This window comes from Lissotriton helveticus, chromosome 12 (assembly GCF_964261635.1).
Source record: "Lissotriton helveticus chromosome 12, aLisHel1.1, whole genome shotgun sequence".
Lineage (NCBI taxonomy): Eukaryota > Metazoa > Chordata > Amphibia > Caudata > Salamandridae > Lissotriton > Lissotriton helveticus.
The window spans coordinates 22566829-22592070 of record NC_136073.1 but is presented as its reverse complement, the minus strand read 5'-3'; the positions used below and the strand labels follow the sequence as shown (position 1 = coordinate 22592070).

Here is a 25242-nt window from a genome sequence, read left to right as displayed (position 1 = left end):
GGTCCTCTGCACAAAAACCTTGGCAAGGAGGGCAATTGCCGCACAAAAACCTTGGCAAGGAGGACATTTGGGGGGAAATTTCCGAAAGGGAAGAGCATACCCATTCTCCACTAGATTGAGAACCCAAAGATCCGATGTAATCAATTCCCAATCTCGTATGAAAATGGGTAAGCCGGCCCCCCACTGGGCCCACATGATCCGGAATGGCGGATCTAGGGCTGCTTTGCTGTGGTGGCAGGGGGTTGGGAAGAGGTAGAGGAGGAGGAGGAGGCCTGACGACCTTTAGGACAAGCTCTTTGCCTGCCTCTGTACGACTTGTACAGCGTATTTTGCTGCTGCTTCTGTTGTTGTTGAAGTCAAAGGGTGCTACAAGGGACTTGATTTCAATAAACATATTAACTCAGTTAGGAGATGTGTTGCAATAATCACACTCAAGTGTATCCACAGAATATCACAAATTACCACAAAACAAACAATTGAATAAATCATAGGAAGGGAAAGATGCACGAGAAAATGGAGATATATTTGTCAAAATTTTTTTTTATATAAGTTTTGATGATGCAGTTTGTTAATAAACGTATAGGGAGACAAATGAATTTGAGCAAAGGAAGTTATGAACAGAGGTAAACAAATGACTTAAATACTTCAGCTCAAAACTAGGCATCAACTCCTGACAATTAAGACAGACAACCAGCTTAATAAATCAACAATGGTTGTGTGCTCGTGCCAAAGCAGCGTTGATGGAGATGATGAGGTTGTCGACGTTTCGGTCTATAATGCTGCCGTCATGTAGACCATCATCAGGACCAAACAATTCATTGCTGGTGAAAATACTCCCTGAGTATAAGACAGTAGATCATACATTAATTATACAGATTAAAATATCTCATCAAAAATAAAATATACCGTGTATCAAATAATATAATAGGGGAGAGGGGTTGGCCTAACGGCTAAGGCGCTCGACCTCGGACCTGGGGAACTCGGTTCGAGTCTCGGTAACGACGCCAAAAAACCCCTGTGATTCTGGGCAAATCACTTAATCTCCCCGTGCCTAAAAAATGAAAGTGTGTCCTCATGTAACGTAACTGGTGCTATGTAAAGCGCTCTGATAACTGATTCGGTTAGGTTCAAGTTCGCGCTATATAATACTCTAAAAAATAAAAATAAAAAAAAATATATATTGTTAGCTATCATTTTATACCAGAGTACCCCTTCCCGGTACTGTTGGTTGAACAACAAAGCTACACTACAGCAGAGTTGAAGGATAATTTAGAGTTTGTCTGGAATACAGCTACTTGCAACACCTCTACGGTAGGACGCCAAAATACAATCTACTCCTTGGCCCCTTTGTTTGGCTTATTCCATAGACAGAGAAGGTCTGAAGTGCGAATTTTCAGGTGACAACCGATATCACTTTCTCATGTCAATAATATGTCAATAATATCTTTTATTTTTAATGTGACCAACTTAGATGTTTTTTTACTTGTTGTTTGATGTATATGTTTGTTATAATATGCATTAGGTTAAAGAATTTTCGTTTAACCCATAGATGCATCTTTTAACTATGTTCAATATTAAATGCCTATTTAATGGATACAGTTTGAATCTGTTTGCTATTCAGGATTTATCCTTCAACTCTGCTGTAGTGTAGCTTTGTTGTTCATCCAACAGTACCGGGAAGGGGTACTCTGGTATAAAATGATAGCTAACAATATATTATTTGATACACGGTATATTTTATTTTTGATGAGATATTTTAATCTGTATAATTAATGTATGATCTACTGTCTTATACTTAGGGAGTATTTTCACCAGCAATGAATTGTTTGGTCCTGATGATGGTCTACATGACGGCAGCATTATAGACCGAAACGTCGACAACCTCATCATCTCCAACGCTGCTTTGGCACGAGCACACAACCATTGTTGATTTATTAGGTCTCGTCCTTTACCATTCCGAAGGAATGGGAAATGGCGAGAATTCAAGAGCTCGAACTGATTGTCAAACCACCGCATTTTTTCGTGGCGTTTTCTTCAAGTGCACGTGGCCACAGACACGCGCTTTTGGCCCATACACTTTCATGGCCATCTGTTCCTCAATGTCCCTCCCACCCTTCGTTTGATCTTGCCGCGAGTTCAGGCTAATGGCCCTCCCCCAGCACAGAGCGCGCATCGCGGGCGCACAGCACATCAAAGGGCTTCTCCCAGCGTGTGCTGTGCGGCTTCTCCTCCCCTAATTATGTGGCTGGCCGTACTTGTGTTTTTGCAGCGTGAATCTTTCTGGATTCACTATGCTGTGCATTATTCCGCGGTCTTGTGGTTGGGTCCGGATTCGTAGTCTTTTCTTTGTTTTTTTTTTTTTTTTTTTTTTTCTCTTTGCCCAGGTGGGCGTCGGCGTCACACCCCCTTTGGGTGTATTTCCGGTGACGTCGGCATGCTTCCTGCGGAAGCTCCCACTCTTGGGCGCCATCTTCAGATTCTTTTTTTCCGCGGTCGGGTCTGGATCGTTCCCGTTTGGGCTCCAGACATTTTTGGAGAAAGAAGAAAGAAAATACAGAAAAGACGAGGAGAAGTCATCTGAAGACTCCAGGGGACTTCACCGACGAAAGACAAGCAAAGATAAGGCGTTTTCCATCCAGATCTTCGACGAACGTCGACGAACACGCGACCAGAGAGGCCCTGGACGCTCGAGGATGGACAACACGCCGTTCAAGTTCTGCCGGAACTGCCACCACAAGTACGCGCAGAAAGACCAGCACCCGGTATGCAACCTTTGCCTACCGGTGGACCACGAAAGCGGAGACTGCAACGCCTGTTCCGCCTTCACCCCGAAGACCCTTCGTGTGAGAGAGAGGCAGAGGGTAGCACACGCCACCCTGCAGGGGAAGGCCCCGACCCCGTCGCTCTACGAGCTGGGGATGTCCTCCGAGGAAGAAGACAACGCTGCCGCCGAAGACGACTGCTACACGGTCGTAGAGACCGATTACACGAAGACTTCTGACAAGGTAGGAGACTCTTCGGCCCCCAAGAACCCGAGAGACTCTGAGTCTCGAAAAATCGAGGGCAAGACCCCGAAAGCGCCGACGCCAAAAAAGGCGGCGTCCGCGACTACTCCCAGGCCCAGCGGATCCTCAGAGAAGGAGTCCCCGGCGCCGAGAGCTGCTGATCAGCAGAAGACGTCGAAAATCGTCCCCGAAAAGGATCGATCGACGAGGGAGAAAGACCCGAAACTGTCGACGACGACCAGAGACCCGATATCCGGTTCGACGTCGAAAACTTCGACTCCGAGAGGCACGGCGACGAGCCATCCGTCGAAGAGACCGGCGGAACCATCCGACGCGGAACACGCGGCCGAGATGGAAAAGAAAAGAAGGCGCCTCGAGGCAGAAATGGAGAACTTCATGCAGCGGAAAAAAGATTTCGACGCAAGGATGAAGGCCTTCACGATCCCTCAGAAGACCAAGCCACCAGTGCTGGAGGCGGTCGAGGAGGAAGAAGAGGAGGTCGCCGAAGTCACCGAGCAAGACGAGGTGTTCGACGACCAGGAGGAGTACGAGAATCCCCACGAGAGCTACAGCTATGGGGAGGAAGATGAGGGCAGGACAGACACAGAGTCGGCGCCCTATGACCTTCAGGATGTGGATTACATCGATGTCGAGACCGACAGCCCGGAGGAGGTGGTCGACACCTACCCCTCGAGGCCCTCGCCGCCGGACGACATCGGGGCCTACAACGCGGTGATACAATCTGCCGCAGCAGCTTTCAAGCTCAAGCTCGACGAAGAGAAGCAGAAAGCAGACTTTCTTCTGGAAACATTGCTCCCAACACAAACGAGGAGCCAGTTCCTCCCGATGCTCGAGAGCGTCTTGGCTCAGGGGAAGGAAGCTTTCAGGGAGCCCGCAACATGCAAGGCAGTGACTCCCAGAACTGAGAAGAAGTACAAGCATGCCGCAAAGGACCCGGCCTACATTCAGGGCACGGTCTCCGCAGACTCCATTATCACGGCCACAGCAAGGAGGAGGGCTAACGTACCCACTACCTCGGGCCCGCCACCGGATAAAGAGAGCAAAAGGATGGATCTGGTGGGCAGAAGGATCGAACGGAATGCCGCGACCCACTGGCGCATGGCTAATTCCAACGCCCTGGTGAACAGACACATGTACCAAATCATGGAGGGACTGGGACAGTTGGTGAAGGACTTGCCCCAGGATGCCAAGCAGAAAGCCGAAAAGCTAATTGAAGAGGGGAAGAATGCTGCAAATTCTTGCCTTAAGACGGCTCTGGATGGGGCAGACACGGCCAGCAGGCTCATGATGATGGGCGTCACGGAAAGGAGACACGCCTGGCTCAGGATATCCGGTTTCAAACCGGAGGTGCAACACAGCATCCTGAACACCCCGTTCAACGGCAGTACGCTTTTCGGACAAACAGTTGATGAGCAACTCAGCCAACTTAAGAAGGATAACGAAACAGCAAGATCCATGGGAGCATTGCAGTTCAGAGGGAACAAGAGGGACACCCCGTCACGGAGGCCCGGCGGAAGAGGCGGAAACCAGCCAGGTACTTCACACCAGGCTTTCCAGCAAACGCACCAGGCAGACTCGCAGGGTCAGCAGGGCCATCAGAAACAGCCCTGGCAGTACCAACAAAGAGGCCAGTCCTTTCGAGGGAGAAATGGACGAGGACAAAATAGAAGAGGGGGCCAGCAGCCCACCTCCAAGTGACTTCGAAAAAACCCGTGTGCCCACCCACAAAAAGATCCCAGGGGGCAGCACGTACAGATGGGTCAAGACAAACTAGACACCCACGACCACAGGACACCAGTGGGAGGGAGATTAAGATTCCACCTCCAGGAGTGGAGAGGAATCACATCAGACAAATGGATCCTCAACATTATCCAATTCGGATACTGCATAGAGTTGGAGGCGAGGCCAACAAGCAGAAAACCAAGAAGAAAGCCGCTAGCAAGCAAGCAGCTGCAGTGCCTTCAGGAAGAAGCAAAAGAACTCCTGCGGAAGCAGGCCATAGAAAGGGTACCCTTCAAAGAAAGAAACACAGGAGTATACTCAACATACTTCCTGGTACCAAAAGTAGACGAGACAATGAGGCCCATTCTCGATTTACGGTTCGTGAACCGATTCATAAGAACGCAAAAATTCAAAATGACCTCCCTGCAAGAGGTGCTCCCACAGTTGCAGACCGGGGACTTCATGGTCACTATAGACCTCAAAGACGCATACCTGCACATCCCAATGAACAGGAAGCACAAGCACATGCTCAGGTTCACCGTCGGAGAAAGCCACTACCAGTTCACGACACTGGCCTTCGGTCTAAAATCGGCACCAAGAGTTTTCACAAAGTGCCTCGCAGCAGTCGCGGCGCACCTAAGAAGGCAGGGGATACATGTATACCCTTACCTGGACGACTGGCTGGTGAAAGCAAACTCATACCAGAAATGCAAGCTGCACGCACATACAGTGACCAGCACGCTCATAAACCTGGGGTTCTCCATCCATTGGAAGAAATCGTCAATGGAGCCGGAACAAGTGAAGATCTTCCTGGGAGCACAGATCAACACCTTACAGGGCAAGGTGTTCCCCAGCGAGAAGAGGGCGAGGGCGCTGGTGAAGGAAACTCGCCTCTACCGGAAGGGACAAGCTCGGACAGTGAGGACGGCGAGCAAGATCATGGGGATGATGGCATCATGCATCCACCTGGTACCGAATGTACGACTCCACATGAGACCCATTCAAGAATGGCTACAGGAGCAATGGTCACAAGCTACAGGCAGTTGGGAGGATCTAGTGGTTGTAACGCACGCAGTGCAGAAGGAGATGACATGGTGGACCATGGAGAACATAGCAAGGGGAAAGCCTCTAACGCCCCCAACGCCAACAGTGACCATCACCACAGACGCATCCCTGAAGGGATGGGGCGCTCACATGGAGGAGCTCAAGGTGAGGGGACTGTGGACACCGACGGATGCCACAAAGCACATCAATTACTTAGAATTGAAGACAATCTTCCTTGCACTGAAGGCCTTTCAAACAAGACTGTACAAGCACAAGGTATTGATACAAACAGACAACACCACTGCGATGTTATACATCAACAAGCAGGGGGGCACACAGTCCGCACCGCTTTCAACGCTGGCGCAGGAGATATGGAGATGGGCCATCCCTCTCAAGATAGACCTGCTAGCCATACACCTACCACGGAAGGACAACATACAAGCCGACTGGCTCAGCAGGCAGACATCGGCATCCCACGAGTGGGAGCTCAATGCTCAGGAGACAAGATACCTGTTCGACAGGTGGGGGACACCATCGGTGGACCTGTTTGCCACACGCCAGAATGCAAAATGCCAAAACTTCGCATCCAGGCAGCCCGAGGAGGGGACACTGGGGAATGCCCTATGGATAGATTGGTCAAGGACATTTGCCTACGCCTTTCCCCCGATACCACTGATGCACAGAGTACTGAGCAAATGCAGAGCGAGCAACATGACACTGATACTGGTCGCACCGCAGTGGGCGAGGCAGACCTGGTACTCGCAGATCATGGAGATGACACAGTGTGCACCCCACAGATTCAGCAGGAGGAAAGATCTACTGTCCATGCAGAACGGAGAGGTACTGCATCCAGAGCCAGAGAGCATGAGCCTAGTAGCGTGGCTCCTGAGGACATAGAGTTCGCACATTTGAGACTACCAGAAAGCACCCTGAGGGTACTTCGGGAGGCACGAAGGCCCAGCACTCGAAAGTGCTACGTTGCGAAATGGAAAAGATTCACAATATGGTGCAGACAGGAAAGACTCCACAATAAGATGAAGAGGGACTCCACAGTGCTAAGGTACCTGACGCACTTACTGGAGAAGAACCTTAGCTCATCCTCGTTAAGAGTTCACTTGGCAGCGATAGTAGCCTACACAAGGGGAGAAACGTGCAGGAGCTTCTTCACATCACAGGTGGTGAAGAGATTCCTAGAAGGAGCGAAAAGGATCGCACCACCCAAGCGGGTGCCGCCACCTGCATGGAACTTGAACACAGTCCTAACGGAACTCATGAAAGAGCCCTTTGAACCACTTCACAAGGCCTCCCTAAAGATGCTAACTATGAAAACAGCCTTCCTGGTTGCGATAACGTCCTTACGCAGAGTAAGCGAGCTTCAAGCGCTGACGCTACAAGAACCATACATACAAATACACAACGATAGAGTTGTGATGAGGACTGACCCACACTTCATGCCGAAGGTGGTATCCAATTTTCACATGAACCAGTCGATACAGATACCGAGTTTTTTCCAAAAACCCACAACCAGCGCAGAGAGAGCTCTGCACACCCTGGACGCCAGAAGGGCAGTCATGCACTACATTGAAAGGACAAAGGGGCACAGGAAAACGAAACAGTTTTTTTGTGTCCTTCGCAAACAGCTTCATGGGCAAAGCAGTAACCAAAAGGACCATTGCACGATGGATCGCACAAACAATCCAACTCTGCCACAAACGGGCAGGACAGGAACTGGCTGAGGGGACGCGTGCCCACTCCACCAGGAAGAAGGGCGCTACAATAGCCTTCCTGGCTAACACACCCATAGAGGACATATGCCTGGCGGCAACATGGGCTTCGGTGCACACGTTCACGAAGCACTACTGTGTGGACATACAAATGAACAAGGAAGCTCAAGTGGGACAGAAGGTGCTACGGCACATATTCAACACCCAACGCTCATCTTCCACCCAGCCGCCACAGAGATGAGAAACCGCTACAAAATCTATGCACAGCATAGTGAATCCAGAAAGATTCACGCTGCAAAACGAATAGTTTTCTTACCTGTCGGTGTAGTTTTGCAGCTTGAAGATCTTTCTGGATTCACTAGCGAACCCACCCACCTCCGCCAGAAAGATGAGGCTGGAGAGAGAAGAGGTGGTTAACTAAAGAATAGACTTTGAAAGTACAAAGCGGTAAATACAAACTAAGGTGAACATTGCCATTACTTCGGAAACGAAAGAAACACGGAAAAAAAGAACCCGAAGATGGCGCCCAAGAGTGGGAGCTTCCGCAGGAAGCATGCCGACGTCACCGGAAATACACCCAAAGGGGGTGTGACGCCGACGCCCACCTGGGCAAAGAGAAAAAAAAAAAAAAAAAAAAAACAAAGAAAAGACTACGAATCCGGACCCAACCACAAGACCGCGGAATAATGCACAGCATAGTGAATCCAGAAAGATCTTCAAGCTGCAAAACTACACCGACAGGTAAGAAAACTATTCGTTCCCGGCCGCTCTTGTATTTAATTAGCAGCAGCAGCATTTCTCCTGCGCCAGGCCACATCAAAGGCTCTGTGCCACTTTCACCCACACAGCAACACTTACAGACACGCAACGCCACTCACACCCACGCAAGCCCACTATCATCCACGCAACACCACACTCACCCACGCAACACCACACTCACCCACGCAACACCACACTCACCCACGCAACACCACACTCACCCACGCAACACCACACTCACCCACGCAACGCCACTCACCCACGCAACGCCACTCACCCACGCAACGCCACTCACCCACGCAACGCCACTCACCCACGCAACGCCACTCACCCACGCAACGCCACTCACCCACGCAACGCCACTCACCCACGCAACGCCACTCACCCACGCAACGCCACTCACCCACGCAACGCCACTCACCCACGCAACGCCACTCACCCACGCAACGCCACTCACCCACGCAACGCCACTCACCCAACGCAACGCCACTCACGCCACGCAACTCAACTCATGCCACGCAACTCACGCCACGCACGCAACGCCACTCACGCACGCAACGCCACTCACGCACGCAACGCCACTCACGCACGCAACGCCACTCACGCACGCAACGCCACTCACGCACGCAACGCCACTCACGCACGCAACGCCACTCACGCACGCAACGCCACTCACGCACGCAACGCCACTCACGCCACGCAATGCCACTCACGCCACGCAATGCCACTCACGCCACGCAACGCCACTCACGCCACGCAACGCCACTCACGCCACGCAACGCCACTCACGCCACTCACGCCACTCACGCCACGCAACGCCACTCACGCCACGCAACGCCACTCACGCCACGCAACGCCACTCACGCCACGCAACGCCACGCAACGCCACGCACGCCACGCCACTCACGCACGCCACGCCACTCACGCACGCCACGCCACTCACGCACGCCACGCCACTCACGCACGCAACCCCACTCACGCACGCAACCCCACTCACGCACGCAACCCCACTCACGCACGCAACCCCACTCACGCACGCAACCCCACTCACGCACGCAACGCCACTCACGCAACGCCACTCACGCATGCAACGCCACGCACGCATGCAACGCCACGCACGCACGCAACGCCACGCACGCACGCAACGCCACTCACGCACGCAACGCCACTCACGCACGCAACGCCACTCACGCACGCAACGCCACTCACGCACGCAACGCCACTCACGCACGCAACGCCACTCACGCACGCAACGCCACTCACGCACGCAACCCCACTCACGCAACGCCACTCACGCACGCAACGCCACCCACGCCACGCACGCCACCCACGCCACGCCACCCACGCCACGCAACGCCACTCACGCCACGCAACGCCACTCACGCCACGCAACGCCACGCAACGCCACTCACGCCACGCAACGCCACTCACGCCACGCAACGCCACGCCACTCACGCCACGCAACGCCACTCACGCCACGCAACGCCACTCACGCCACGCAACGCCACTCAACGCCACGCAACGCCACTCAACGCCACGCAACGCCACTCAACGCCACGCAACGCCACTCAACGCCACGCAACGCCACTCAACGCCACGCAACGCCACTCAACGCCACGCAACGCCACTCACGCCACGCAACGCCACTCAACGCCACGCAACGCCACTCACGCCACGCAACGCCACTCACGCCACGCAACGCCACTCACGCCACGCAACGCCACTCACGCCACGCAACGCCACTCACGCCACGCAACGCCACTCACGCCACGCAACGCCACTCACGCCACGCAACGCCACTCACGCCACGCAACGCCACTCACGCCACGCAACGCCACTCACGCCACGCAACGCCACTCACGCCACGCAACGCCACTCACGCCACGCAACGCCACTCACGCCACGCAACGCCACTCACGCCACGCAACGCCACTCACGCCACGCAACGCCACTCACGCCACGCAACGCCACTCACGCCACGCAACGCCACTCACGCCACGCAACGCCACTCACGCCACGCAACGCCACTCACGCCACGCAACGCCACTCACGCCACGCCACTCACGCCACGCCACTCACGCCACTCACGCCACACACGCCACTCACGCCACTCACGCCACACACGCCACTCACGCCACACACGCCACTCACGCCACACACGCCACTCACGCCACTCACGCCACACACGCCACACACGCCACACACGCCACTCACACACGCCACTCACACACGCCACTCACACACGCAACGCCACTCACACACGCAACGCCACTCACACACGCAACGCCACTCACACACGCAACGCCACTCACACACGCAACACCACTCACACATTGTGGGTGCAGATTGTGGGTGCAGATTCAGAGAGAACTCAGCAGCACCACCACCATTGCAATGCAATAGGTCTCGTTTTAACGCAAATTTAAGCTATAGGCCTTGTAAATGACAAAGCCTTTTATTTATGTTCCAAAAACCAGAACGCAAAAATAAAGGGCATTATCATTTACAATGCTAATAGTTCAGACTCGCGTTATTGCGAGACCTATTGCATTTCCAATGCTTGTTAAGCTGGTTGTCTGTCTTAATTGTCAGGAGTTGATGCCTAGTTTTGAGCTGAAGTATTTAAGTCATTTGTTTACCTCTGTTCATAACTTCCTTTGCTCAAATTCATTTGTTCATTTGTCTCCCTATACGTTTATTAACAAACTGCATCATCAAAACTTATATAAAAAAATAATTTTGACAAATATATCTCCATTTTCTCGTGTATCTTTCCCTTCCTATGATTTATTCAATTGTTTGATTTGTGGTAATTTGTGATATTCTGTGGATACACTTGAGTGTGATTATTGCAACACATCTCCTAACTGAGTTAATCTGTTTATTGAAATCAAGTCCCTTGTAGCACCCTTTGACTTCAATTATCCTGTGCCCAAGCCTACAAGGGTTTATTGGGTTTCCCCTGCTTGTATTACGCTTCTGTTGTTGTGGCTGCCTGTAGGTCCGAAAGGAAGACCTGCCAAAACCTCTGAACCTCTTCCCCGCAGTACCTCTGGACTGTAGTCCCAAAGATCTCGCTGTCGCTCTGCTGTCCTTGAACCTTTCGAAAGCAGCATCAGCCTTCTTTCCAAACAATCCTGACCCATCAAAGGGTAAATCCATCAAGGCAGCTTGGACATCCGCGGAGAATTCAGAGGATTTAAGCCATGCCGCTCTTCTTGTGGCCACCGAAGAACCCATCACTCTTGCCACAGAGTCAGCAGTGTCCAGACTACTCTGAATAACCTGTCTAGCAGCAGCCTGAGTGTCAGTAATCACCTCTTGAAAATCCTTCCTATCCTCCTCAGGAAGCTTTGGAACCAGCTGTTTGACTGAATCCATCACTGCATGGATATAGCGTCCCATAAGACAAGTAGCATTAGTCGATTTGAGCGCCATGCTTGCAGCCTGGTCCTGCTTCTTTGATTCCTTATCCCCAGGAACCTGTGGAAAAGCGCCGCAGACTTTTTCGAACAGGCCGCCTGCACAACCAAGCTCTCTGGTAAGGGGTGCGTGGATAAAAAGTCCGGGTCACCAGGCGCCACCCTATACCTTCTCGCAACCGCTCTCTAAACAGCAGGAGCTGTAGGCGGTCTTTTCCAAACCTCCGATATAGGCTCCGCCAAAGCATCATTGAAAGGGAGCATAGGCTCGACCACAGAGGCAGGTGAATGAAGGACCTCAGTCAGTATATTAGCTTTATACTCTGCAGTAGGAAGTGTTATATTCAACAAGTCTGCGGCCTTCCTTCTAATCACGTGATAAGGTGTCACATCCTTAGAAGGGGCGTCAGAAACAGAGGCCAAATCCCAATCAGGAGACAGCTCAAGACCACTAGCCTCTCTCAGATCATCGAAAAGATACTCTGAATCCTGCAGCTCACCCTCTTCCATTTCTGCATCCCGGTACCTCTGCTCTTCCAGAAGTCTGTGCCTCACGCCTCGACCTCTCCTTCATGAATGAATTCGACGGATCCGGAATCAACTCCGCCGGAGCTGGCGTCGAGCCCGAAGCCGGAGGACCAGACCGCTGAACTCGAGGACGGGTCGGATTCGGCATCGGCGGCGAGGGTGTTGGCGTCAAAGGTCTTGGCGTTGAAGGCTTCGACGGCGCCGAGAAAAGCCAAGGCGGCTTCGGAGCCGGCATGAATGGCATAAAAGGCGCAGGAGCGTAAGTCTGGGGGATACCCAGATTGTATGCTAAAGAACCCGTGGGACCAACCGGTGCACCAGAGGGGTACATAGCTCTTGAATATACTCCATATATAGAATTCAGAAACTGAGTAGGGTCCTGACCTGGAGCAGGAAAAGCTGGATAAGAGCCCACAGGTTGCTCTCGAGGCAGCGGTGTCTTCTCGACTTCGACCTCCACATCAGGCTGGTGCACCGGGGTCGACGAACCCGCAGGCAACGGAGCCTCCTCTTCTCCTCACTCTTCTTCTCCCTCACCTTCCTGGTCAGAAGAATGAGTCGGAGCCGGAGAAGGATTCGACAATGGCTTCGGTGAATGATCTGGTGAATGAACAGGCGAAGCCTCACCCTCGGAGACTTTAACCTCCGGAGTCGGAGTCTCCACATCCTTGCGCAGCAACTTCACCTGCGTCTTCGGTCTCGAGCTCGAGTCCTTCCCAGAGTGATGGCGAGACTCATGAGATCTCTTCTTGTGCTTCTTCCTCGACGACTTCGAAGCATGCACTGAAGACGACCTCGAGTGCGACTTCGAGCGAGACCTCGAACGTAGAGTCCGTGACCTCGACCTTATCCTGTCCTTCCTGCTCTTCAACTTGGCAACAAGGAGCTTTGCCTCCCTCTCACGGAGAGCCTTGGGGTTCATCTTCTTACAGGAAGAACATTCCTCGACGTCATGGTCCGAACTCAAACACCAAACGCAGCACTCGAGCGGATCCGTAATTGACATCATCTTGCTGCACTCTCCGCACGGCTTGAATCCAGTCTTCTTCTTGGACATCTCGACACAACGAAGCAAGAGGACACCGAAAAGAAACAAACAGTAACAAAGTTACTAACAGCTACAGAGGATCCCTCGAAACCGTTAGCGTCGACGACATGGAAAAAAGGGAACTGATGTCATCACGCCGGCGTGGGCCTATTATGGAGTCGGTGACGTCAGCGGAGTCGCGCGCGGTGTCGTGCCTCTGTGACGTCGTCCACGTCGGCACGAAGCTACAAAAAGAATTTCCGAATGTTGCTGATGCAAGGGGATATTTACAAGTTGAGGAATCCACTGGCAGATGCATCCATCAGAACAAAAAGCTTAACTATACTGTAAAAGTAATTTTGCAGCTTTAAGGCTTTTCTCACTAAACATGCGATCCTGCCTCCCCAAAGATGACCGATCTATACCAGAGAAATTAAGTCCAAAGATGAGAGGTCACCAAAAGGGGTAAGAAAGAAGTTGAATATCAAGCAACAGGAACTTTATGGGTGTGTGTCTGGCGTCCTGGAAGGATAGATATGGCCACCAAATGGTCAGCCACATCAAAAGGGTAAACAAAGATTATTCTGGATCCACCCACTAGATGGCGGAAGCATGTGAATAGGAGAAAAGTCTTAAATCTGCTGAACTACTTCTACAGGTAAGTTTTAACCTTTTCATATAATAGTTCTCAAAATGGACTCCACCAGGTAAAGTGAATACTTGACCAGAATTGACTAGAGAATCTGAGCCGTCATTGTATCTGTCACAAAAACTAGGGTGTCCCAGCGCTGTTTGAAGGGAACTTCCTCCAGAAAGTAATATGTGGGTGAAATTGTTTACACATGTAATTTGCATAGATCTATTCATCTGTATGAAAGAATTCAAAGAGTACCACCCTAACTCAAGCAGTTGGTAGGAGAGTCGGACCCTATTCCCCACAGTCCATATATATTTTGTTTGTTAGATAGCGTACAGAGCACATTGATACTGCTTGATAAGGAACTAGAACAACCGCTGGGGTGCATGGGGTAGTGAGTGGTAAGTGTCATAAGTGCTTGCTTTCTTTGTGGGTGTTTTGCAGCAGTAATTTATTGGATGGTGCTAAACATTGACCTCTTCTGTATTTTTTATTTTATTTTTTTGCATTATGGCCCTGGACTCCCTTGCCTGTCATGATCACCTTAAAAATCTCCTTCACTAACTTTCAGTGGTCCTCAACCTCCTGGAGAGAAGGAAAGTCAGAAGGGATTACTTGTATAAAAAATAAGTTCTCTCTTGTGGAGGCTAGTTTCACTTCCTCCTGCAGTCATTCATTCTTGCTGGAGTGAGGTTGAGGTAGACTCATCCACAAAGTGGAGAAGGCTTGGCATCTTGTTGCATCATACCAGTGTTGCACCAAACGTGCAATGCTTTAACCATGGTGCCCCAGCTAACTGCGACTGCTCCCTCTAGAAGATGAATTCTGATAGATACATCTGCCGTGTGGATTCCTCACCTTGTGAATATCCCCTTGCGTCAGCAACATTCGGAAATTCTTTTGTAGCTTCGCGCCGACGTAGATCCGGACGTCACAGAGGCACGGCATCGCACGCGACCTCGCTGACGTCACCGGCGCCTATAACAGACCCACGCCGGCGTGATGACATCAGTTCCCTTTTTTCCGCGTCGTCGACGCTAACGGTTTTCAGGGATCGTGTAGTAGCTTACAGTAACTTTGTTACTATTTCTTCGTATTTGTGTCTTTCTTCATTCTCTTCGGGATGTCGTCGAAGAAGACGGGATTTAAAGCCTGCGGTGAATGTGGCAAGACAATGTCAATCACCGACCCCCACGAATGTGGTGTCTGGTGTTTGAGCTCCGACCATGATGTCGAGGACTGTTCCTGCTGCAAAAAGATGACTCCAAAAGCCTTAAGAGAGAGGGAGACAAAGCTCCTCATGGCGAAACTCAAGAGCAAGAAAGCTAAGAAGTCATCGAAATCTCGATCTCGCCGATCGAGGTCGAGGTCTCGTTCGAGGTCACACTCGGAGTCATCGTCAGCTCACGCTTCGAAGTCTTCGAAGAAGAAACACAGGAGGAAGTCCCATGAGTCACGTCATCACTCTGGGAAGGACTCTAGCTCGAAACCGAAGTCCCAGATCAAACTCGTGAGTAAAGAAGTGGAGGTTTCGGAGTCGGAACATGAAGAGACTTTGCATCCGGTTTCACCCGAACCTCAGGAACATGTCCATTCTCCGATTCCATCCAATCCTTCTGGTCAGGAGGATGAAGGTGAGGAGCAGGGGGCTGGTGGAGCCGAAGTTCCGGCACCCGATGGTTCATCGACTCCGGTTCCGGCGCCCGAAGAAGAGGTCGACGTCGTATCGACTCCGCCTCCCCAGGAACAACCGAGAGGTCCATATCCTGAGTTTCCGACTCCAGGTCAGGATCCTACCCAGTTCCTGAACGCCATGTATGGTGTATATTCAAGGGCAATGTTCCCGTCTGGTGCACCTGTTGGTCCCACGGGTCCTATGGCCTTTAACTTAGGGGTTCCGCAGGCTTATGCCCCTGCACCCTTCATGCCCTTTATGCCGGCTCTACCGCCGCATTGGCATTTTCCGACACCACCGGTGTCGTCGACGCCGAAGCGCACAACGCCGGCTCAATCGACGCCGATACCCGTGACTCCGAGGCAAGATTCTGTCCGACCTCGTGTCGAGAAGCCTCGTCCGACGTCGGGTTCGACGCCGGCGGCGACCCCGTCTGAGTCGGTTCCGAATCCTTTGACTTCGGTTGTGAAAGAAAGGTCTCGGAGAAAGGCCCAGAGACTTCTGGAAGAGGAGAAATATGGGTATTCTGATACTGAGGAAGGAGAGTTACAGGATTCTGAGGATCCCTTTGATGACTTATGTGAGGCCAGTGGTCTTGAGCTATCACCTGAATGGGAGTTGGCTTCTGTATCGAATGCTCCATCTAAGGATGTGGTGCCTTACCACACTGTCATTAAGAAGGCAGCGAGTTTACTAAACATAACTACCTACAGCTGATTATAAGCCCAATATTTTAACTGAGGTGCTTCATTCACCCTCATCTGTGATCGAGCCTATGTTACCATTCAACGAGGCATTGTCTGAACCTATCTATGAGGTCTGGAAAAAACCCTTATCTGCTCCAGCGGTTTCTAGAACGGTGGCGAGAAGGTATAGAGCTACACCGGAGGATCCTGCATTTTTAACAACGCATCCTCTTCCTGAGAGTTTGGTAGTGCAGGCTGCCTGCTCTAAAAAATCTGCTGGAGCATTTCCACAGGTTCCTGGAGACAAGGAATCCAGGAAACAGGACCAAAATGCAAAAAAGGTTTTTTCATCGGCCAGTATGGCATTGAAATCAACCAATGCTACGTGTTTGATGGGGAGATATATCCATGCTTTGATGGACTCTGTCAAGCAACTTATTCCAAAGGTTCCTGAGTAGGACAGGAAGGATTTTCAAGAAGTAATCTCGGACACCCAAGCAGCTGCGAGACAGGTCATCCAGAGTGGTTTGGACACTGCAGACTCGGTGGCAAGAGTCATGGGTTCCTCTGTGGCTACTAGGAGAGCTGCTTGGCTCAAATCTTCAGAGTTTTCTGCTGATGTCCAGTCTGCGTTAATGGACTTACCTTTCGATGGTTCAGGTCTGTTTGGAAAAAAAGCTGATACTGCCTTGGAGCGTTTTAAGGACAGTAGGGCCACTGCAAAATCTTTGGGCCTTCAGTCCAGGGGTACTACCGGAAGACGCTTCAGAGGATTTGGCCGATCTTCCTTTCGATCTTACAGATCGTCCCAGCAGCAGCCTCAGCAGCAGCAGAACACGCTGTACAAGTCGTACAGAGGCAGACAAAGACCCCGTCCTAGAGGTCGTCAAGCTTCCTCCTCCTCCTCCTCCTCTCCTTCCCAACCCCCGGCCAACGCAGCAAAGCAGCCCTAGATCCGCCATTCCGGATCATGTGGGCCCAGTAGGGGGTCGGCTTACTCATTTTCTACAAGATTGGGAATTTATAACATCGGATCTTTGGGTTCTCAATCTTGTAGAGAATGGGTATGCTCTTCCTTTCCAGGAATTCCCTCCCAATTACCCTCCTTGCCAGGGTTATTGTTCGGAAGACCACCTGCTTCTCTTGCAGGAAGAAGTCCTGGCATTATTCCGAAAGGGTGCAATAGAGGTGGTTCCAGAGCAGGAAAGGGGTCAGGGGTGCTACTCCCGGTATTTCCTGATCCCCCAAGAAAGATGGCAGACTTCGGCCAATCCTGGACCTCAGGATTTTGAAGCAGGAAAAGTTCAAAATGCTCACTCTTGCACAGGTTCTTCAAGCGCTGTTGGAAGAGGACTGGATGGTGTCGATCGACTTGCAAGATGCGTATTTTCATATTCCCATCTTGAAGTCGCACAGAAAGTATCTCCGTTTCACGGTTGGGTCACAGCACTACCAGTTTGTGGTCCTTCCGTTTGGCCTTACTACTGCACCTAGAGTCTTCACCAAGGTGATGGCAGTGGTGGCAGCTCATCTCAGGAGAACGGGGATTCATGTATTTCCGTATCTAGACGACTGGCTGATCAAAGCGGAGTCGCCAGAGAAGGTGCTCCATCATCTGCAGGAGACAACTCAGTTGTTGCACAGGTTGGGTTTTTCGATAAATGTACCCAAGTCTCACCTGGTGCCCTCACAGCGCAACCTGTTCATAGGTGCGGTACTGGACACAACTGTATGTCGTGCATTCCCTCCCCCTCAAAGGATTTGCGACATACGGGAGATGATTCCTTTATTTTACAATGGAGCGGTCGTTCCAGTCCTGAAGGTCCTTCGCCTGCTCGGTCTGATGGCTTCATGCATTCTGTTGGTCAACCATGCACGCTGGCACATGAGGGCACTCCAGTGGTGCCTCCGCAGGCAGTGGTATCAGCACAACGGAGATCTCAGGGAGTCAGTGAGGATCTCCAGAGAAGCTGCAGCGGATCTGTCTTGGTGGAGCGTGGAAGGCAATCTGTCACAAGGAAAGCCTTTTCAACTTCCTCCATCGATGGCCACAGTGATAACGGATGCATCCACTCTCGGGTGGGGTGCTCATCTGGGAGACCTGGAGGTCAAGGGTCTTTGGTCTCCAGAGGAAAGGTTGCTTCACATCAACCTTCTAGAATTGCGGGCGATACGTTTGGCGCTCAAGGCCTTCCTCCCTTCCCTTCGCGGTCAGTCAGTCCAGGTCCTGACGGACAACACGACCGCGATGTGGTACATCAACAAGCAGGGAGGAGTGGGGTCGCAGTGTCTCTGCAGAGAGGCTCTGCGTCTCTGGTCCTGGGTTCAGGACCATCAGATTTGTCTGATGGCAAATCATCTGGCCGGGGTTCTGAACGTTCGTGCAGACAGTCTCAGTCGGCAGTTCTCTGCCGATCACGAGTGGAGGCTTCACCCGGAGGTGGTTCACGACATCTTTCAGATGTGGGGGTCACCTCGGGTGGACCTGTTCGCCACTCACGAGAATGCTCATTGCCTGTCATTCTGCAGTCTCCAGTATCCGATGCAAGGAGCCTTGGGAGATGCGTTTCAGTTGAGTTGGGACTCGCAACTCCTTTACGCGTTTCCTCCCATACCCTTGATTCCTCGGGTTCTGAGGAAAATTCGCCAAGACCGGGCCCAAGTCATATTGATCGCCCCGGATTGGCCAAGAAGGGTGTGGTATTCAGACCTTCTCCACCTCTCCTCTCACCCGCCGCTCCGTCTCCCTCACAGGGCAGATCTCCTCTCTCAGATGGAGGGGCAGGTTCTACACCCCCACCTCCAGACCTTACACCTTCATGCCTGGAGATTGAGCGGGGCAACCTGATTTCTTTTTCTCTCCCTCACTATGTGGTGGATGTCATTTTGTCAGCCAGGCGTGACTCCACTAAGTCCATCTATTCTTATAGGTGGTCTAAATTTGTTGTTTGGTGCAGGGAGAAATCTATAGACCCTTTGAGGTCCCATTTATCTGATGTGCTCCAGTTTGCCCTTTCGCTAGCCCAGCAGGGGCTTGCTGTTGCCACGGTGAAGGGTTATCTTTCTGCGCTGTCGGCGTTTATCTGTATGCCTGACCAGCCTTCTCTTTTTAAGTCTCCCATTGTTTTAAGGTTTTTGAAGGGCCTTACTAATAGGTTCCCTCCTACACCTTTTGTTGTGCCTCAGTGGGATTTGAACCTAGTTTTGACATTTTTAATGGGTGCTCCCTTTGAGCCTCTTCACAAGTGTCCCATGAGGCTTCTGACTTTGAAAACGGTTTTTCTCGTTGCAATCACCTCGGCAAGGAGGGTAAGTGAGCTTCAAGCTCTTAGTTCCAAGCCCCCATTCCTGACCATTCATGCTGAACGAATGGTTCTTAGGACCAGGGCTGCTTTTCTGCCTAAGGTGGTGACTCCTTTCCACCTTGGTCAATCCATTACCCTTCCTACCTTTTATCCTCCCCCTCACCCTTCCAAGGAGGAGGAGAGATTACACCGTCTTGACCCCAAGAGGGCGGTGTCTTTTTACTTGGACAGGACTAAAGACTGTCGAGTGGACGACCAGCTCTTCATTGGCTTTGCTGGCTGCAAGAAAGGAAGAGCGGTCCATAAGAGGACTTTGTCGAGATGGATCGTCCTCTGCATTAAGATCTGCTATTCTTTGGCTGGTAAGGACCCACCAGAGGGTATTAGAGCACATTCGACTAGAGCAAAGTCTGCAACATCTGCTTTGTCTAGAGGTGTACCTGTTGAGGACATTTGCAGAGCCGCGACTTGGGCCTCCCTCCACACTTTCGCGAAGCATTACTGCTTGGATACCGAGGTGAGGAGGGACGGCCACTTCGCTCGCTCTGTCCTCCAAGATTTCCTGGTATAGCAGAGTGGACACCCTCCTCCGGGAGTGGGGACTGCTGTGGGACTCTATTCACAAGGTGAGGAATCCACACGGCAGATGTATCTATCAGAAGAACAAGTTACTTACCTTCGGTAACGCTTTTTCTGGTAGATACAATATCTGCCTGTGGATTCCTCACTGACCCACCCGCCTCCCCGTTGTCCACTCTTCTATGCCAGAGTTTCTATGATGTGTTATTTTATTGTCATGGAAATGTTTATTTCAAATGTTTTTATTGCATTTGCTTCACACTGTGTGTGTTACCTTGTTTTCTGTACTACGTATACTGTGTATATTTCTACTATCATCGGTCCGTCCGTGTGCCTCGAGGGCACGGAAAAAAGGGCGGAACTGATGTCATCACGCCGGCGTGGGTCTGTTATAGGCGCCGGTGACGTCAGCGAGGTCGCGTGCGATGCCGTGCCTCTGTGACGTCCGGATCCACGTCGGCGCGAAGCTACAAAAGAATTTCCGAATGTTGCTGACGCAAGGGGATATTCACAAAGTGAGGAATCCACAGGCAGATATTGTATCTACCAGAAAAAGCGTTACCGAAGGTAAGTAACTTGTTCGACTGGAAGACCTTTAGCTTCTAATGGGTGGCTATGCACTCCTTGGGCCTTGACACTAGGAGTAAGAACAAGTACTCCGTTTCGGTAGGGAAGATGGTCCTGCATACTTATTCACTGAGTGTTCCTCTACCTTGGAGGGTGCGCTGATGATGCCCGTAGTTTCTCATGGAAAATGCTGTGCTCTGTATAGATTGATGCTTCTAAGCCCTCATTGTTTCCTCCTGACTATCAGTCTTAAAAAGAACTTGCGGTATGTTGCCTGCTTTTCATGCACTCACAGTGATTTTTCAAAGACCTCTACTGAACAGATCACAGATATGTTCCGGATGATTAGGTAGATGTGTAGACCATGTGCCGACCAGGACCTGCGGTGTGTTGTGGCACTGCACATGGTTTGTAGGATACAAGACATTGTATTTGTTGAGTACTGTTACCAAGGGCTCTGATGTAGCAGACTATTTGGGAATAACTTACTTTTACTTTAACCAGAGTAATTTCAAACAAGTCTGGTATCTATATATTCGTTTGATTACCCATGTCAAGAAGGGTAATTTATCTTTTAAAAGTTGCTGATATAACCATACAACCAATGATGCCGTTTGGAATTGATTATTCAAGGCGATTCAAGCTTATTAAATGTGAAAGGACTACAGTTTGACTTTGAAAACTGTTAAAGCATTGGTCACCAACTAAAGCCTCTTGAGCGAATTAGTGCAGAAGTAGATTCAATTTGAAGTGTTAAGAGCTTCAGTTTCATGCTTTAGATGCAAGCACGTGTGCAGATATAAAACCTCGAGTAAGGCAGAAAATTGTCCTGCAGAAACGGCTATAAAAATGTTTTGAGCAAAATGATCACTTGCAGCAGTAATCTGGATGTATGCAATATTTATATTTATATTTATTAATTCTGAGCAGTGGTTTATATTTCCAATAGCAAATGTACTCTTGTCCAAAACTGAGATGCCATGACATTTTTATTTATCCAGAATTGAATTTTGTGATGAAGAAAAATTTATCTGTTTGCATCAGAAACCTACATGTGATGGGTTTTAAACTTGTCAAACGTTTTTTTTATTAGGCTGCCATTTTGAGAAAATAATTTGTTTAGTATTTAGTTTGTTTTAATAATCTTAAGTAGTTATTTTATAAACTGTTGAGACTCTTCAAGGCATAAGAGTCAGAACTGAAATCACTAAAGCAGCAATACCAATTCAGCACCCATTTGTATACCAGGCTTTTATTCACCCAATGCAATAGGCTGTTGGTTCCAGTACTGTCGGGCAAGGTATGAGAAGGCTTTGCCCCCAGTATGACTAAGATGTATTTAGGGAACTTTTCGAAGGGCTAGAGAATTAGATCTAAGGTTGCGACCCGAAGCTTGTTTGTTAAATTTCTTTTGTAGATAATAAGGGCCTTTGCCGTTGAAGGCGTTGTATGTGAGGCAGCAGATCTTAAAATTGGATCGCTTCCTCACTGGTAACCAATGAAGCTCTCACAGCAAGGGCCTGAGGGGGAACCTGGCGGGCGATTCAGAATCATTCTTGCTGCGGTATTTTGAATCGCCTGCAGTTTAGCAAGTAATGTCTCACCTACTTCAGCTAACCGTGCATTTCCATAATCCAGGCGACTGATCACCATAGCCTGGACCAGGGTTCTACGATGTTTGGTGGGCAAATAGGGCAACATCTTTCGTTTAAGACGTAAGCTATAATAAAAGGCGCTAGAAGTAGCTGCAATGTGATCTTTCATGGAAAGAGTCCGATCCAGTTTTAATCAAAGATTTTCCACAGATTGTGTGGGGATCAGGGCAGCTCCCAGCTGAGACGGCCACCAGTCATCCGTCCAAATGGTTGATGCTTTCCCCATTAGCATAACCTCAGTTTTACTAGGATTCAGCTGAAGGCAGTTTTCTGTCATCCTCTTTGAGATGGCGAGCATGCCTGTCGCAAGTCGGATTTTCTCAGCTTCTGTGTTGGAACCGATTGAAAAAATAAGCTGAGTATCGTCAGCATATGAGATTATCTTGAAACCTAGTGGTTCTACAATTTTTGCCGAAGGGGCTGTATAAACATTAAATAATGTTGGACTCCGACAAGAGCCCTGGGGTACACCCTTAACCAGGCAGGTTTACTCTGAGAGGTAGGGCCCTAGCATAATCTTTTGACGTCTATCCGACAAATTCTGCAGCCGTTTTAGGGCTGTGCCTTGAATACCACAGGAATGTAGTCTCTCCACAAGCTTTGAGTGTGAGATGGTATCAAATGCTGCGGAGAGATCAAGGAGGATCAGGACTATTGATCCTCCAACATCCATGACCTGCCTCAGGTAGTCCGTCACTGCCAGGATAGCGGTCTCCGTGCTGAAGCCTGGCCGGAACCCTAATTGTGAGGGGTTCAGAATTTTATTCGCCTCAAGATATGAGCTTATTTGCCCATTTATTGCAGTTTCCAGTTGTTTGCCCAACAGGGGTAACAAGGATATTGGCCAATAATCACTAAGTACCTGGGGTTCGGCTGTTGGGTTTTTTAATATAGGTCGTACATGCCTCTTTCCATGGAGTGGGGATTATGCCTGATTGGATTGAGCAGTTAACATTTCAGGAGCACAACTGGTAGATAGAAGGGCCATTATTTTGGGACGGCAGGGATCGCAAGGCGAACCAGATTTAGCAGAGGGTAGTGAATTGGTGACCTCATCTAACGTAATTGCCTCAGACTGATCAAGGGTACAAGCTGTCGGTATCCCCAGTTCTCCTGGTCCAGTAAGGAATTCCGGTTTCTGGGACTTGGTAGATGGCAAGTTGGCGTAAATGTGCTCAATTTGTTCGTGAAAATAGACTTCTAGTGAGTCGCATAGTTCTTGAGATTCCGCCGGGGATTGTCTGCAAGCTTGAGGTGATACAAAGTCTTTAACTATATTGGCCTGGTCAATTTGATTCATAATATAGGTTCGCCTAGCAGTTTTTTATACTCTGATGTTAACTGGATAGAGATAGTTTGAAGGCCTGTCTGTCCAGACCATATTTACCGGTTCTCCATCGTCTCTCCAGTGTCTGTTTTTAGCTCTGGTGTGTACCAGGGGGCTGATTGTCGTGGCTGGGCAGAGCTATATTTTTTTTGAGGGATGATAGAGTCCAGTGCAGTCGCTAAGGCAGAGTTGATACCTTCCAACATCCCAAAAACGTCAAGAGACGTCTGGGCCAATCTCCGATGTGTAGGGATGGAATACCTCCTTAAAGGTTTCCAGAGATAGGTTGTGTCAAGGTCTACGCAACTCCTTCTGTCCTGTGTTCCATGCTGGGATTGTAGTGGCCTGAGATTGACTGGAAAACATGACCATTGAGTGATCGGTCCATGTTGGAGGATAGGGAGAGTAACAGGTGAGGTGATCAATGTTAGTGAAGATTAAATCCAGGGCATGGCCCACCCGATGTGTAGGGCTGGTAACCCTTTGGGACAGTCCAGTTAGATTGAGACTGATTGGCAAAATCTTCACCTTGGAAGTTAAAATCCCCCATCAAAATACATTTGCTGGAAGCTAAGATTTGCAAGGCTGTTTGCTCAATCAAATAATTGGAAAAATTAGCTCTAGATCCTGGAGGCCGATAAATCAGAGCTACATTCCAACTATCCGTGGGTGACATGGTGATTTTAAAGATACCCAGTTCCAAGCTATCATTAGATAAGGTGGAAGTCCATTGCACCTTAAGATGGTTTTTGAAAGCAATGGCAATGCCACCCATTTTCCCCTCCATATCTAGATGAATGAATTTATAACCATCCGGGATGGCTAAATTGATCGATGGGTGGTTAGTGGCATTTAAGCAGGGTTCAGTGAAAAAACAGAGCTCTGGGGAGTGTGTGGTGATCATATCCCATATTTCAATGGGATGTTTTGCTAAGGATCTCACATTGCATAAAATATTCTTAGGCCTAGTTATATCTTGGTCAAGTAAATGTTTTAGATGCAGTGTGCTATTCATAATCAGATCTCTTTGAAAGAGGCAGGTCCGACAAGCTACCGGCCCTTCCAGGGCATTTGGAAACTTTCTAGAGCAACAAATATTAGCAGAGTGACTGGTTAGTTCCCTAGTCCTAATATTAAGCAGGGTTTTGGCAGAATAGGTTAATCTGTTCAAGGTCAGAGCACTTACCCTGATTTGTACAGCGTTTCATGCCTCTGGGCTCGGTTGGGCACACAGGCTTGCCTTTGGCTCGTCCGCTGCGCGTCCGCGCTGTCGTGGACAATAAACAGTCGGGGCAAAAGAACTAGCCCACTACCTGTTGTTACCCCCAAAATGGCGGCCACATCAACCTGCAGTCTTCTAATGCAAACAAAATCCCCCCCCCTTGCCCCACCCCCGGTCAGCTGCGCCTACGTCGGCTTTTGCGGCGAGTGCGTGGGATGGCTGAGCATAATTTAAAAACAATGCAAGTGATATTGAAAAACAGATGCGAGTGATTAAGTTGACTACCGGCTTCTGCCTCAGGAATCACTAGGTGCTGCACGTGCGCGCTGTCACGAAC

General features: G+C 50.1%; 1 protein-coding gene across 7 annotated transcripts in view; it reads left to right on the top strand.

The window, feature by feature from the left end:
• The window catches only part of GATAD2A (GATA zinc finger domain containing 2A), a 283083-nt gene that overhangs the window by 174622 nt on the left and 83219 nt on the right, over positions 1–25242 (top strand). The window lies entirely within an intron of this gene.